This window comes from Rhinatrema bivittatum, chromosome 6, assembly GCF_901001135.1.
Source record: "Rhinatrema bivittatum chromosome 6, aRhiBiv1.1, whole genome shotgun sequence".
Taxonomy (NCBI): Eukaryota; Metazoa; Chordata; class Amphibia; order Gymnophiona; family Rhinatrematidae; genus Rhinatrema; species Rhinatrema bivittatum.
In genome coordinates this window covers 45,531,361-45,545,623 of record NC_042620.1, presented here as the reverse complement: position 1 = coordinate 45,545,623, position 14,263 = coordinate 45,531,361, and the positions used below count along the sequence as shown (strand labels likewise).

General features: G+C 43.0%; 1 long non-coding RNA gene across 1 annotated transcript in view; it reads left to right on the top strand.

Annotated features, from left to right (window-relative positions):
* Window positions 1-12,719: 12,719 nt before the first annotated feature.
* LOC115093195 overlaps window positions 12,720-14,263 on the top strand; it is a 255,492-nt gene continuing 253,948 nt past the window's right edge. The window contains exon 1 of the long non-coding RNA XR_003857210.1: window positions 12,720-12,841. This is a non-coding gene — a long non-coding RNA (uncharacterized LOC115093195). The remainder of the gene's footprint in view (window positions 12,842-14,263) is intronic.

The window sequence follows — 14,263 nt, the reverse complement described above, 5'->3', positions numbered from 1 at the left end:
GAGACGGACAGTGAAATGCTAAGAGAAATTATGGAAGCTAACCAAATTGGTAGTGCGGTAATAATGGGAGACTTCAATTACCCCAATATTGACTGGGTAAATGTATCATCGGGACATGCAAGAGATATAAAGTTCCTGGATGGAATAAATGACATTTTTATGGAGCAATTGGTCCAGGAACCAACAAGAGAGGGAGCAATTTTAGATCTAATTCTCAGTGGAGGACAGGATTTGGTGAGAGAGGTAACGGTGGTGGGGCCGTTTGGCAATAGTGATCATAATATGATCAAATTTGAATTAATGACTGGAAGGGGGGCAGTAAGCAAATCCACAGCTCTCATGCTAAACTTTCAAGAGGGAAACTTTGATAAAATGAGAAAATATTTAGAAAAAAACTGAAAGGAGCAGCTACAAAGGTAAAAAGTGTGCAAGAGGCATGGTGATTGTTAAAAAAAATACCATCCTAGAAGCACAGTCCAGATGTATTCCACACATTAAAAAAGGTGGAAAGAAGGCAAAACAATTACCAGCATGGTTAAAAGGGGAGGTGAAAGAAGCTATTTTAGCCAAAAGATCTTCATTCAAAAATTGGAAGAAGGATCCAACAGAAGAAAATAGGATAATGCATAAGTGTTGGCAAGTTAAATGTAAGACATTGATAAGACAGGTTAAGAGAGAATTTGAAAAGAAGTTGGCCGTAGAGGCAAAAACTCACAGTAAAAACTTTTTAAAATATATCCGAAGCAGAAAGCCTGTGAGGGAGTCAGTTGGACCGTTAGATGATCGAGGGGTTAAAGGAGCACTTAGAGAAGATAAGGCCATCGCGGAAAGATTAAATGATTTCTTTGCTTCGGTGTTTACTAAAGAGTATGTTGGGGAGATACCCATTCCAGAGAAGGTTTTCATGGGTAATGATTCAGACGGACTGAAATAAATCATGGTGAACCTAGAAGATGTGGTAGGCCTGATTGATAAACTGAAGAGTAGTAAATAACCTGGACCGGATGGTATACACCCCAGGGTTCTGAAGGAACTAAAAAATGAAATTTCAGACCTATTAGTAAAAATTTGTAAGCTATCATTAAAATCATCCATTGTACCTGAAGACTGGAAGATAGATAATGTAACCCCAATATTTAAAAAGGGCTCCAGGGGTGGTCTGGGAAATTACAGACCGGTTAGCCTGACTTCAGTGCCAGGAAAAATAGTGGAAAGTGTTCTAAGCATCAAAATCACAGAACATATAGAAAGACATGGTTTAATGGAACAAAGCATGGCTTTACCCAAGGCAAGTCTTGCCTCACAAATCTGCTTCACTTTTTTGAAGGAGTTAATAAACATGTGGATAAAGGTGAACTGGTAGATGTAGTGTACTTGGATTTTCAGAAGGCGTTTGATAAATTTCCTCATGAGAGGCTTCTACGAAAAGTAAAAAGTCATGGTACAGGTGGCGATGTCCTTTCGTGGATTACAAACTGGCTAAAAGACAGGAAACAGAGAGTAGGATTAAATGGACAATTTTCTCAGTGGAAGGGAGTGGGCAGTGGAGTGCCTCAGGGATCTGTATTGGGACCCTTACTTTTCAATATATTTATAAATGATCTGGAAAGAAATACGATGAGTGAGGTAGTCAAATTTGCAGATGATACAAAATTGTTCAGAGTAGATAAATCACAAGGAGATTGTGATAAATTGCAGGAAGACCTTATGAGACTGGAAAATTGGGCATCGAACTGGCAGATGAAATATAATGTGGATAAGTGCAAGGTGATGCATATAGGGAAAAATAACCCACACAATGTCAGGTTCCATATTAGGTGCTACCACCCAAGAAAGAGATCTAGGCGTCATAGTGGATAACTCATTGAAATCGTCGGTCCAGTGTGCTGTGGCAGTCAAAAAAGCGAACAGAATGTTGGGAATTATTAGGAAGAGAATGGTGAATAAAACGGAAAATGTCATAATGCCTCTGTATCGCTCCATGCTGAGACCCCCACCTTGAATACTGTGTACAGTTCTGGTCACTGCATCTCAAAAAAGATATAATTGCGATGGAGAAGGTACAGAGAAGGGTGACCAAAATGATAAGGGGAATGGAACAGCTCCCCTATGAGGAAAGACTAAAGAGGTTAGGACTTTTCAGCTTAGAGAAGAGATGGCTGAGGGGTGATATGATAAAGGTGTTTAAAATCATGAGTGGTCTAGAATGGGTAGATGTGAATTGGTTATTTACTCTTTCAGATAATAGAAAGACTAGGGACACTCCATGAAGTTAGCATGTGGCACATTTAAAACTAATTGGAGAAAGTTCTTTTTTACTCAATGCACAATTAAACTCTGGAATTTGTTGCCAGAGGACGTGGTTAGTTCAGTTAGTATAGCTGTGTTTAAAAAAGGATTGGATAGGTTCTTGGAGGAGAAGTCCATTACCTGCTATTAATTAAGTTGACTTAGAAAATAGCCACTGCTATTACTAGCAACGGTAACATGAAATATATTTAGTTTTTGGGTACTTGCCAGGTTCTTTTGGCCTGGATTGGCCACTGTTGGAAACGGAATGCTGGGCTTGATGGACCATTGGTCTGACCCAGTATGACATGTTCTTATGTTCTTATGGCACTGGTGATAAGGAGCTCCTGGCTATAAAACTGGCCTTCGAGGAGTGTCAACAATGGTTGGAGTGGGCCCAGCACACTCTAACGGTCTATACTGACCATAAGAACTTGGAGCACCTTCGCCATGCCCAGTGACTGAACGCCCATCAGGCCGGTTGGTCCCTGTTTTTTAGCCGCTTCGACTTTGTGGTGAAGTACAGGCCAGCTGCCAAGAATATCATAGATTGGCCACTGTTGGAAATAGGATACTGGGCTTCATGGACCATTGGTCTGTCTTAGTTTGGCAAGCCTTATATTCTTATGTTCTTATGATGTTTTTCACTTCTCTTAAATTTAGTTTGAGTTGGGAAACTTAGTTACCTCACCTCCTTTAAAATGTCTTTCTACCAGGTGAAGCACATGCTTGTTTAACTAAGCCATGCTGAGGTTCCCATGGCAATGGCTGTTCGAACAGCTTCATTCTTAAGGCATTCCCTATGGCTGTATACTATCTTAATTTGCTCGCATTTAAGATGCTCATAGGCCTGGCAGTCGATGTCCTAATATGGTTCATTCAAAGATTTTTTTTCTTGTTTTACAGGACTGTTATGTTGATTCTCATTGTTGGCTGCAGGTTCTGCAGATAATTTGCAGTCACAGAAAATTTGGCGTCTCTTTGTAATTTTTATCAGTGGCCATTTCATGAACATGCTGTGCTTCCTTTTAGCTAAACCATTATGATCAACAGCCTGGGCCACTGTAATCTGGGGCTTAATGCCTTGTCACCCAAAAGACCCTTAATTTGGATCTATTCACATACTGGCATGTATTCCTTAGATGCCCATTTGCTTCAGTTTTGATTCTCCAGAGGTAAGTCTTTGTTTATTTTGAATGATCATCAGTGGAGGTCAGAAAGTATCTAGGCTTGCTGCCCAGCCTTTCGGACTGTACATGCATATCAGCATTTACGGACATGGCCATTATTTCAAATCTGCTATGATTTGTTTGTCTTTCCCAAATCATTTATTGCACTCAAGCATCATTTCTCTGCTGCAAACTGCCTGATGTAATGGTATACGTGTCACTTTGCCTTTCAGGCAGCATATGCACATCAGTGTCTCAATGCATTGTTATATCATAAAATCCACTGTTAACTATTTTCATTTGGACAATTCATTTTATTGCAGCTGAGGGCAGGTCCCCTGGGCACTGATGTTACATGGCAGTCAATCTGGCAATAGATTGAAGGTGCAAAACTCAATAATGTTTGCCCTTCCGTGGGCACACTGAAAGATTTTGCTCAGTATTTGGTGGTGCTCAAGCACCCATTATGCTGACACCTGGGCCATCCCATACATGTTTTTCAATTCTTCCCATTGAATTCATTTATGTTTATTTAGGCCTTGTAGCCAAATACACACAGTCAATATATGAAGTCCTCCCAGATATGTTATCTTGGTGGTTACTGTCACATTTCGTTGCATCATATCCAGGGCCGGTGCTACCCTGTGTGAACAATTACTGTGCTGTGCCCCCCCTCCCCCCTCCTCCCTCCCCCCACCATTCATTCATTCTCTGTACCTGGCCCACCAAAAAAAGGCCCAGCTCCTTTCAGTGATACAAACTTTAAAAACTGACACTCCCCATTGAACCCATGACTGGTATAAGGGTATTAAGTACCCTAGGCAAACCTTATAGCCTTGCACCATGCCCCCCACCCCATTCCACACACACAGTTAGGAGTTATGCATTTATATTTTATAAGAAAAATATCAAAGTATAGTATTCTGAGGTAAAAACATCACTTACATTATATTTATATGCTCCTCTGTGATGCCAACCAGAAATAACTGCAAAAAAGACACTTGGAACCCATAAGGTATTAGGCCTATTATGATGTGTGTTGGGTGTGGGGTTGACCCTCTGAAAGCCTGAATACACTAATATTTGAAGTTGTTCAAATGTAAACCGAAGTGAAGGCTTCCCGCTATACTTCGGTATAATAAAGAACCTAAATAAATAAATAAATATAATTTATATTAGAAAAATGCCTCACCTGAGTCACACAAGTAGAACATAAACAGACCCTCACCAAATACAGAACAGAGCAACCATAGAGTAGAACTACAAATATGCAAAAACTGAACTAAAAGCCACAAGAAGCCAGACACTCTAAGAAGTGCAACAATGAAAAAACAGAACCATTACCATTGCTCAAATATTAAACAATAAAATCAAGAAATAAATACATAAACATAATACTAAAAACATACTAATAATATTATTTCAAAAAAAGCTGATGAATAAAAGATAAAATAATTAAAAACTCATATACAAGTTTTTTAAATGTCCCAAACGCCAATAAAGTATTTCAAAACTGCAAATAACACCTGCAATAACCTTAAATAACACCTCAAATAACCTCAAATTATTGCGCTCGGAGGTGGACCCTTGCCTGGAGCAGTCCAAGCGGCCCGGGTCCCTACGGGCTCCACCCAGGGGGCCCGCGGGCTTCCAGTGGTAAAGCTCATCCTAGCCTCTGTCTCCTTTAGTGCTCCGCCCCCTGGGGGCAGGAGCTTCCTGGTCCCTACCAGGGAGCCGTTCTCCACTGCTTCGGGACAAGGGTCCACCTCCAAGCGCAACAACTGTAGCATACACGAGGAAGCATCACTAGCTTATTCTTTCAAGAAGTTAATAATTTGCTCAATATCTGAGGTTGCTGTGCTCTAGGGATGTGCAGAGCAAAATTTTATGTTCATATTTTTTATGTCCGAAAGGGGGTCCCACTTGCGGCCAATATGGACATAAAAAAAATCCAATGAGTTGGGTATATGTACATATGTGCAAAAAAAAAAATTAAACCCCCTCACCCTCCTTAATCCCCCCCCCAGACTTACCACAACTCCCTGGTGATCGAGCGAGGAGTGAGGACGTCATTTCTGCAATCCTTGGCGAGAAGCATGTGACGTCGGTGGCACGTCGAGTGACGCGGCGTCACGTGATTCCCGGCTCGTTCGCGCCTGACGGCTCGTTCGGCCCAAAAAGAACTTTTGGCCAGCTTGGGGGGGCCTCCTGACCCCCCCAAGCTGGCCAAAAGTTCTTTTTGGGCCGAACGAGCCGTCCGGCGCGAACGAGCCGGGAATCACGTGGCGCCGCGTCACTCAGACGCGACGTCCCGTGATTCCCGGCAAGTTCGCGCCGGACGGCTCGTTCGGCCCAAAAAGAACTTTTGGCCAGCTTGGGGGGGCCTCCTGACCCCCTCAAGCTGGCCAAAAGTTCTTTTTGGGCCGAACGAGCCGTCCGGCGCGAACTTGCCGGGAATCACGTGACGTCGGCGTCACGTGATTCCCGGCTTGTTCGCGCCGAACGAGCCGTCCGGCGCGAACTTGCCGGGAATCACGTGACGTCGCGTCTGAGTGACGCGGCGCCACGTGATTCCCGGCTCGTTCGCGCCGGACGGCTCGTTCGGCCCAAAAAGAACTTTTGGCCAGCTTGAGGGGGTCAGGAGGCCCCCCCAAGCTGGCCAAAAGTTCTTTTTGGGCCGAACGAGCCGTCCGGCGTGAACAAGCCGGGAATCACGTGACGCCGGCGTCACTCGACGTGCCGCCGACGTCACATGCTTCTCGCCAAGGATTGCAGAAATGGCGTCCTCACTCCTCGCTCCATCACCAGGGAGTTGTGGTAAGTCGGGGGGGGGGGATTAAGGAGGGTGAGGGGGTTTATATTTTTATTTTGGCTCAACAATCGCGATTTCCCACATATCGAACATATCTATGTTTGATATGTGGGAAATCCGATCGTTTATGTCGAATCAATTTTTTAAGTAAAAAAAAAATATGAGTTGCGTTTTACTAATGCGGTCAATCCGAATGCACACCCCTACTGTGCTCTGCATTTTTTGGTAGGTCTATTCTGTACATCACATAATTTATTGTTGCCATCTTGCATACCATATTTATTTATATTCCATTTTTTGGCACTTCAATGCAGATAACATTCAGGTTCTGTAGGTATTTCCCTATTCCCAGAGTGTTTACAATCCAATTTGTACCTGTTGCAATGCAGGATAAAGTGACTTGCCCAAGGTGACAAGGATCGGCAGTGGGATTTAAACCCTGGTTTCCTAGCCTACTCCTCCACTTCCTATCTGATAATTTGTATTTGACTTGATAACAGCTGTTCTTTGGTCCATGATAGAGGCTATGCTGTCTGAATTAATTGTATTTTTGGTTTTGGGGTGACACAAAGGTAAGGTTTTTAACACTATGCTCTGGGGCTTCTTTGAAGGAGTTCGGTACTTTCGGTTACACGATGCTGCACAATTCTTTCTTCTCAATACATCATCCCCTGTAGAAGCATAAGGTGCTATGTTCTGATGCTCATTGCCTTATTTTGTTTGGTTCATGTGCTCTTTCCTATGGTTAGTCCCATGTGTGTGTCGATTCACATTCTCTTTCATTTTGTATCTCAAGAGGTAAGACCAGTATACATCAATGAAAGACAGGGCGTAGCGGTTTCAGGATGGGTTTCTGACTTCATTAATCTACACAGAGCACTAGAATCGGCTCCATTATTCTGCTTTTGCTTGCATCTTCAGGCAGCACACACATTTCAGTGTTTTCTGTGCCTCCCCCTCCCCCCGGCTCATTAAGTCATAGTTTGGGATTTGGAGGGCAGTTGTTTTGGTTATTTCATCCGGGCAGATAACTGCACAAGTTTGTCAATTGCAATCGTCTTGCCTCTGTGCCCTAATCATTCAGGTCTTCTTGCAAAGGAGCACAGTAAACAACACCATGCCTGCAATCTGCTGTATACAATGTGGCAGGAGGGTACACAATAGTTATTGTTTATTCATCCAAACAAGTATTACTTAGGTGGAGTAGCCTAATGGTTAGAGCTACGGGCTGGAACACCAGGATTCAAATCCCATTGCCACTCCTTGTGACCTTGGGCAAGTCACTTTATCCTCCATTGCCTCAGGTATAAATTTAGGCCTAGAGGCATTAAAATGCAATGTTTTATTGCAGGAGGGGGTCCCACTATCATGGGGGGGGGGGGTTGTTGCCATGATATTTGGGCCACTCCACCCAATAAAACATTGTGGCTGTTCTTTTGTCTTGTGGGAAAACACTGCAGGACAAAATAATGTGGTACATGGCCCTTTAATATGATGGAGGCCCCAACCTCACAGGACTTTCATTGCCTTAAAGGACCACTGGCCCGAAAAAAAAAAAAGGCATGGCAAACGGGGAGGTAGACCAGAGGTTTGGTGCCGTTTTCCAAAATGGCACCAAACCGACCTTGCCCCAGCCATGTAACTGGGGTAAAGTCTGGGAATTGGACCTAGGCCACATGGGCAGGTGGAGCCAAGACACTCTTGGTCACATGGGGAGGTGGGGGGCCTGCACCTGTTTTCTTTTTGGGGGGTGGGAGGGCTGGATGGTTTGACTTAGGAGGGTAGGGGATGAGAAGAGGGTCTAGAGTCTTATCTTTATTTAATGTACTGGGGGGGGGGGGTGTCTATCACCATGTACATCAATTCTATTTTTTTCACTTTGGAGGGAGTCAGGGCTGTCATGACTAGTACCCTCCCCCCTCCCCGCCTCCCTCCCAGGCTGAGATGGGGGTCAACACTGGCTCTTACTCAACCTCACCATTTGCCTACTTTTCTCTTTCTGCCACCATTTCAAATGGAAGGTGGGAGCCTCTGGACCTTCATTAGGGTCTCAGACATCCCATGCCGCATTTACCGCTTTCTCAAAAGGTGTAGATATTTTATCATAGCTGAACACCTCAGTTGGCCATGATAAAATATTTGCATTAGATTGCCTATGCATGACTCTCTTTGTATGTATTTGCATCATTTGTGTATGCAAATTGCATGTAAAGAAGGTCATTGTAATAGGGGAGGGAACCTGGGTGGGGAGATGCAAAATATCATATATATCGCATGATATATGTGATATAACATGTTTTAGAGCTCTACTGCAGCTTAATGAATCTCCCTGCTAGAAATTGTAAGCCCTTTGGGAATAGGGAAATGCCTATAGTATCTGGATGTAATCCACTTAGAAGTGCCAAAAAGTGAAATATAAATAAAATAAATAAACTGTATTTATTTATTGATGTATTCTCAATTATCCATGTTTACTTGTGAAGGGACACAAAAAAAGCCGTTGGTCCCCTTGATTTTAGAAATGTCAGATTCTCCTTTGTAGCTCATCTTCTGGCTCAATCCTGTGGCTCTGTCCAGGAAATGGCCTGCTCATCTCCTTGCACTGGCATATACTTTCTATTTTTGCTTACACCAGGGGGTCGTAATTTGCACAATCCTCTAGTTAGCACTTATCCTCGTAGCAGTATCAATATAGAGGAATGGGGCCAGTTTGCATGTGCATCTGATTCATTGCTTCCATCAGACTTCTTTGCCGGTTTCTCATGTCCTCAGAGGTCATTTTGATTGCAGCACATCTCAAGTCATACATGCAGTCATATATCCATGTGGCAAATTAAATGTAGGTCACACCAAGTTGGCCATTCGTATACCCATTACCCAGCACAAGAGCTGCCTTCTGTTGCGTCCGTCGGTCTTCGACGGCTTCGCCCCGCCTACCTCTCTCTACTTGCGGCTCCTCCCGCTCACCTTGGACTGATGGCCACGGCGGCGTCTGCTTGCCGTTCTCTCCGGCGTCCCCAGACCGGTTTTGGTGCTGCCTCCTGCCATTCTCCTTCAAGGTACCTCTAGGGCGCACGCACGCACGCCGCCCTCATCTTTAACTCTACGTTGGCGTGAACCTCAGGGGTGTCCCCCTGTTTTGACATCACGACTTCCGGGTATATCTGCCTTCAGTATTTGCTAGCTCGTCAAGTTAGCAACAGGATTCGTACGGATGGGATTCGCTCTCCGTTCCTAAGCTACTCTGCCACTCCAGCGCTATCTGGAACTCTTACTACCCTTCGGGGTCTCTAATGGAGTACCCGCTCCTCGGGAGCCTCTCTGCTTCTTTCAGGTGCTGTCAGGAAACGGTACTCGCTCCTCGAAGGCCCATGTTCCTTGAGTCACTGCCTGCAACCTCTACCCTTCTACTTGGAAGAACTAACTTACAGTTACCATTAGTGAGTACAGATACCATCTCTTTCCACAGTACTGCTTCACTGGAACCAGGTACTCACTCCTTGAAGGCCTGCTCTCTGCTCCGGTGCCAGACCTCTCATCTAGTGGAATCTCTGTTACTGCTAAGTGAGTACAACGCTACTGAGTCTCTGTGCTCTAAGGGATCAGGTACTCGCTCCTCGAGGGCCTGCTCTCCCTCTCTCGGAGCTTCTCCTATTTCTACATTGGGACTCTAAATGTTAATCTTATTGTGTGCTCATAACTCTCAGTCTCTTTCCACTACAGCACTGCCCTGCAGAGGATCCACTGTTCCAGCGTCCTGTAAGAGATGCGCCCAGCCGGGCTCTACAACCACTACTCACTACTGCCACCTCTGGTGGCCATTCAAACTGTTTAATAAAAGATTCAAATCTGTGTTTGTCTGTCCGGAGTCTAGCCTGACACCTAGGTCCCTCACGGGACTTCCCCCTGTGAGCAGTGTCCAAGGATCCACCCAAACACCATTAACCATAACACCTTCGCACACAGAAACTGGAGTCACCTCTTGTTACACAGTGGTTAGACTTAAGGCACTTAATTGATCAGTTAAAATTTTTCATCAGTCAGCATCTTAATAATCCCAGGGTAGGTAAAATCTCTTTGCAATTATGGCGCTGCGAACAAAGATACATTGATTTGTGGCATACTTTGGCCCCTGAGGGTTTAAACTCAATGACTGAATGGGAAGCCTTTTTCTGACATTGAGATATTAGACAGCCATCCGCATGATATTTTTGCAGGTTTGATTTTCCGTTTCTAATTATCTTTTCTATGCTTTGCACAGTAGTTGCACATATTGGTCTGACTACATCATATCCTTTTTCAGGTGTCCATACATTTAGTACTATTCACTTTTTTCTAATCTCTCATTTTTTTTGTGCTTGACATTCTGTATGACTATTAGATGTTACTTAGAGCCTCGACTGGGATTCCCTGCCAGTCATCTTCTATCTAGGATATAAACAAGGCAAGCCTCAATTTGAGTTTGCCTCGTGGTGGTTTCTGCACATAGTTCATTAGCAGGAGGAAGGTTATGCCCGTGGTAAGTATCATATCAGACCTTTTTAGTTTTTCAACCTTTATGTGCTCAAGTCTCTCTCACTATTTTAATTATTTATTTATTTAATTGGTTTTGTATGCCGACATTCGATCGAGATATCACATCGGTTCACATTGAACTGAACAGGAAATAAGACATGGGCTGCTTATTTTTACAGTATAACTTAGAAACAGATGGCAAGTAACTAATTATTAAACAAATGCCGCTTAATATAACACATGGGCTGCTTATTTTTACATTTTAACTTAGAGGAGTGGTTAACAAGAACTAATTATAGAACATATAATACATGTGCAAAGGAATTGGGGGCTGGCATTAAGGGAATATAGGTTGGGAACTTTATGATCTGTCATCTGGTTTTTCTTTGTCAGATATTTGAATGTGACCAATAATTGTGCTAAATGGTTTAAAAACTTTTCACAATACAGCGCTGGTTGACGCTTCTGCCACCGTGTTGAGTGAGCAGGTCTTTTACGTTTCACGATCCGTTAACTTTCAGTACCTGTATGGAGACATTTTTCAGCAGGGGTACTTCTGGCTTCTGACTCATTTGGATGACTGTTTGTTCTTGTTTACAAGCACAGTGATATTCCACTGCTATATTTCCAACAACTTATTTACTGGCAGTGTCGGTGGTGGAATTTGTGCCCGCGCCATGAACCTTTCATTTAAGTAAGTTTGTATGAACCAATACTTAATTTTACTGAGGCTAACCGAAGTGATTAGCAACATTGTTGCTAGAAAAAAATGTTAAATAAATAAAATAAATAAATAATAAAATTACTCAAGATTTTGGGGTGACAAATGTCTTCCACATGAAGCAGCTATCCGCTCTGTATATTTTGCAGCTCCATAATTCCTTTAACTGTATTTCTATATTGTAGCTTGCGTTGTCCACAATTGTAGTGACATTTCATTGGTATTTCTGTAGTGATCCTTTCAGAAGAGCGACAGGTTTTAGAGTAAGCGCCCGCGCAGCGAGTCTTTTACTCAAGTAAGTTCTCATGAGTCGATACTCTCTATCTTTTAAGCCTTTGGGTAGACCTAGTGGCTTCCGCATGTAGTGGTCATCCACTCTGTCTTTTTTAACGTTCACTTCTTAACTTTATATTTCCCTCAGCCGATTTCCATCACCACAATTTGGATTGTGCAGAGGATTCTTGCTGTAGCAATAGTTGTGGGCTATCATTCAAATGAGCACTTTCTAGATCTTCTAGCCAATACTCCCAGGTAACCAGTTGTGGGTTGCAGTTAGTTCATTTAAATTATTCTCATTCATACCTTGTTTTTAATGTTAAACTTTTTTTCTTTGTTCCCGGATGTGACAACACGCATACATGTTGCGAAGCAGTTCCTGCTACATTTACAAACATTTGATTATGTTGTTATTTATCTTTGTTTTCTAAGCTGAGTATATTTTTCAGGTTTTGCAGATGGGCACCTCAATTTCTCACATAACACATTAGCATTCTGTGCACTTTTTAGGGATTGCTTGCTGCAAAGGAAGGGGGAGTACTGTTGAACAGCATTGTTGCTTAGCATTACAGTATGTGCATGTATTTGTGGTTGCGTACTTTGTCTTTTAAGAATGTAACATCTGTTTTACTGACATGCAATGAATCTATGTACATGCACAAGTATTTGTGGAGTCATATGTTTTCAGCAACTGATATATATATATATATATATATATATATATATAGATATAATTATAGATATATATAGATATATATATATTGTATGGGAGGTACATGCCATTACTGAGGCTAAAGGGGAATGGAGTGCAGGAGACAGCCACTGCATGTAGAAGCTCTATGGGGGAGGGGATGACTATATTTCCCAGAGGGCTATGGGGCTGAGAAACTAGGAAGTTGCACAAGATCAGGAGCCAGGTGGCAACCTGATTAGAGGAGAGCAACCCGATATGCAAAGCTGGTGGGAAAACCAGAAGGAGAAGAACGGTAGCAGAGAAAGCAGCTGGTAATGGATGATAGAATAAGTTCCATTGGGTGGACTAGGAAAACGCTGAAATACGTGAGTTTGAAATGTGAACTTTTGGTTTTACTACAGAAGGGGGAGGTGGCAAACCCCCTCAGCTCTGGAGAAGCACTGAGCTGGGGGAGGAGAATTTCAGAGTGTTTATGACTGAGGTTAAACTCTGAAGTTAGGCACAGCCTGCTTGAACTGTATTGTGGAGGAACCGTTGTGCCAGAAGATGCACAGCTTAAAAGAACTGAATTTAAAGCCTTTTGCTGGTATAGGCTGTAGTGTTGGGGCAGTCACCGCCTGATTGGATTCTATTTGGGGAAGCAGTTGAACGACAGCACATCCCTAATATATATATTTATATATATAGCTCTTTGCAAGGATGGGCTCCTCCCCACCAACCTAGTCATTGCTATGGATGGTGGCAGCGTTGACCACATCCAAGGGCACACATTAAGTGTTGTGGGTATTGCATTTAAAACTTGTCGGGCAGGGAATGCTAAGTAATTGGTCTTTCTGCCCCTCCACTGCATGGAGGGCTGAGGGCTGTGATTTGTTACCAGTCAAGTCTTTGGCATTGATGGCCTGGTCTGACCTGTTCCCCACCCAAAACTATGCTGCATATTCATAAGTAACTTCTGCTTTTTTATGGGCCAGGATATCATCGCACTGCGGGGAATGTTTGACCTGGCAGTAATTGTTTGAATTGCAGGGTAATTTGAGGGGCGAGACTTTGACATCCCTATGTCCCAGACAGCAAATTGTATAAAGGGGGTTTAGCTTCTTTGCCAGCCCTGCAGGCAGCATGATGTTTGTTGAGTTCTTTTGAATTGAAATTCAGCAAGTGGGGCATGATCAATCTATAGGTATTTGAGAAGTTAAATGGTGTATTTATTTATATTTAGTGATTGAATTGTTGTATGCAATGGTGTGAAATTAGAGTTCTTTACAGGTCTAGCTGAAGAAATGAAGAGGCTAGAGGGAGGAGAGAAGGTGGATACTTAGGCTGGGGGGAGGTGAGTTGTACATCTCATGGTTGTTTTTGTTTAACTGACCTCTTTCCTATACTGAGAGTTAACTGGAAAGGATGAGGTAGCTATACTAACAGCTATTTGCAATGAGAACTAGAGGCACATATTGGTATGAGACTAAACTGCCAAAATGGAAAGCTTTCAGGTGCTTAAATGCTTTATTGTAATGTGATGTTGCAATCTGAAGGACAGTGGTGACCAGAACAACCTGGAAGATTATCCTGGACCTCATCTGGCTGAATTCTATGCATGAAACAAACAGTATTTTGATTCAAATTGTGGTGCAGCCAGTCTATTGCATTTTTAAAGGGAAAGCAAGAAATGTGCTTGGGTAGATATTTTTTAAATTCCCTAAAGCCACATACAAGTAATGAATGGTTATCAGGCTTCACAGTGCTATGTACTAAGCCACGTCTTGAATCTTGAATAAGGGCATGCT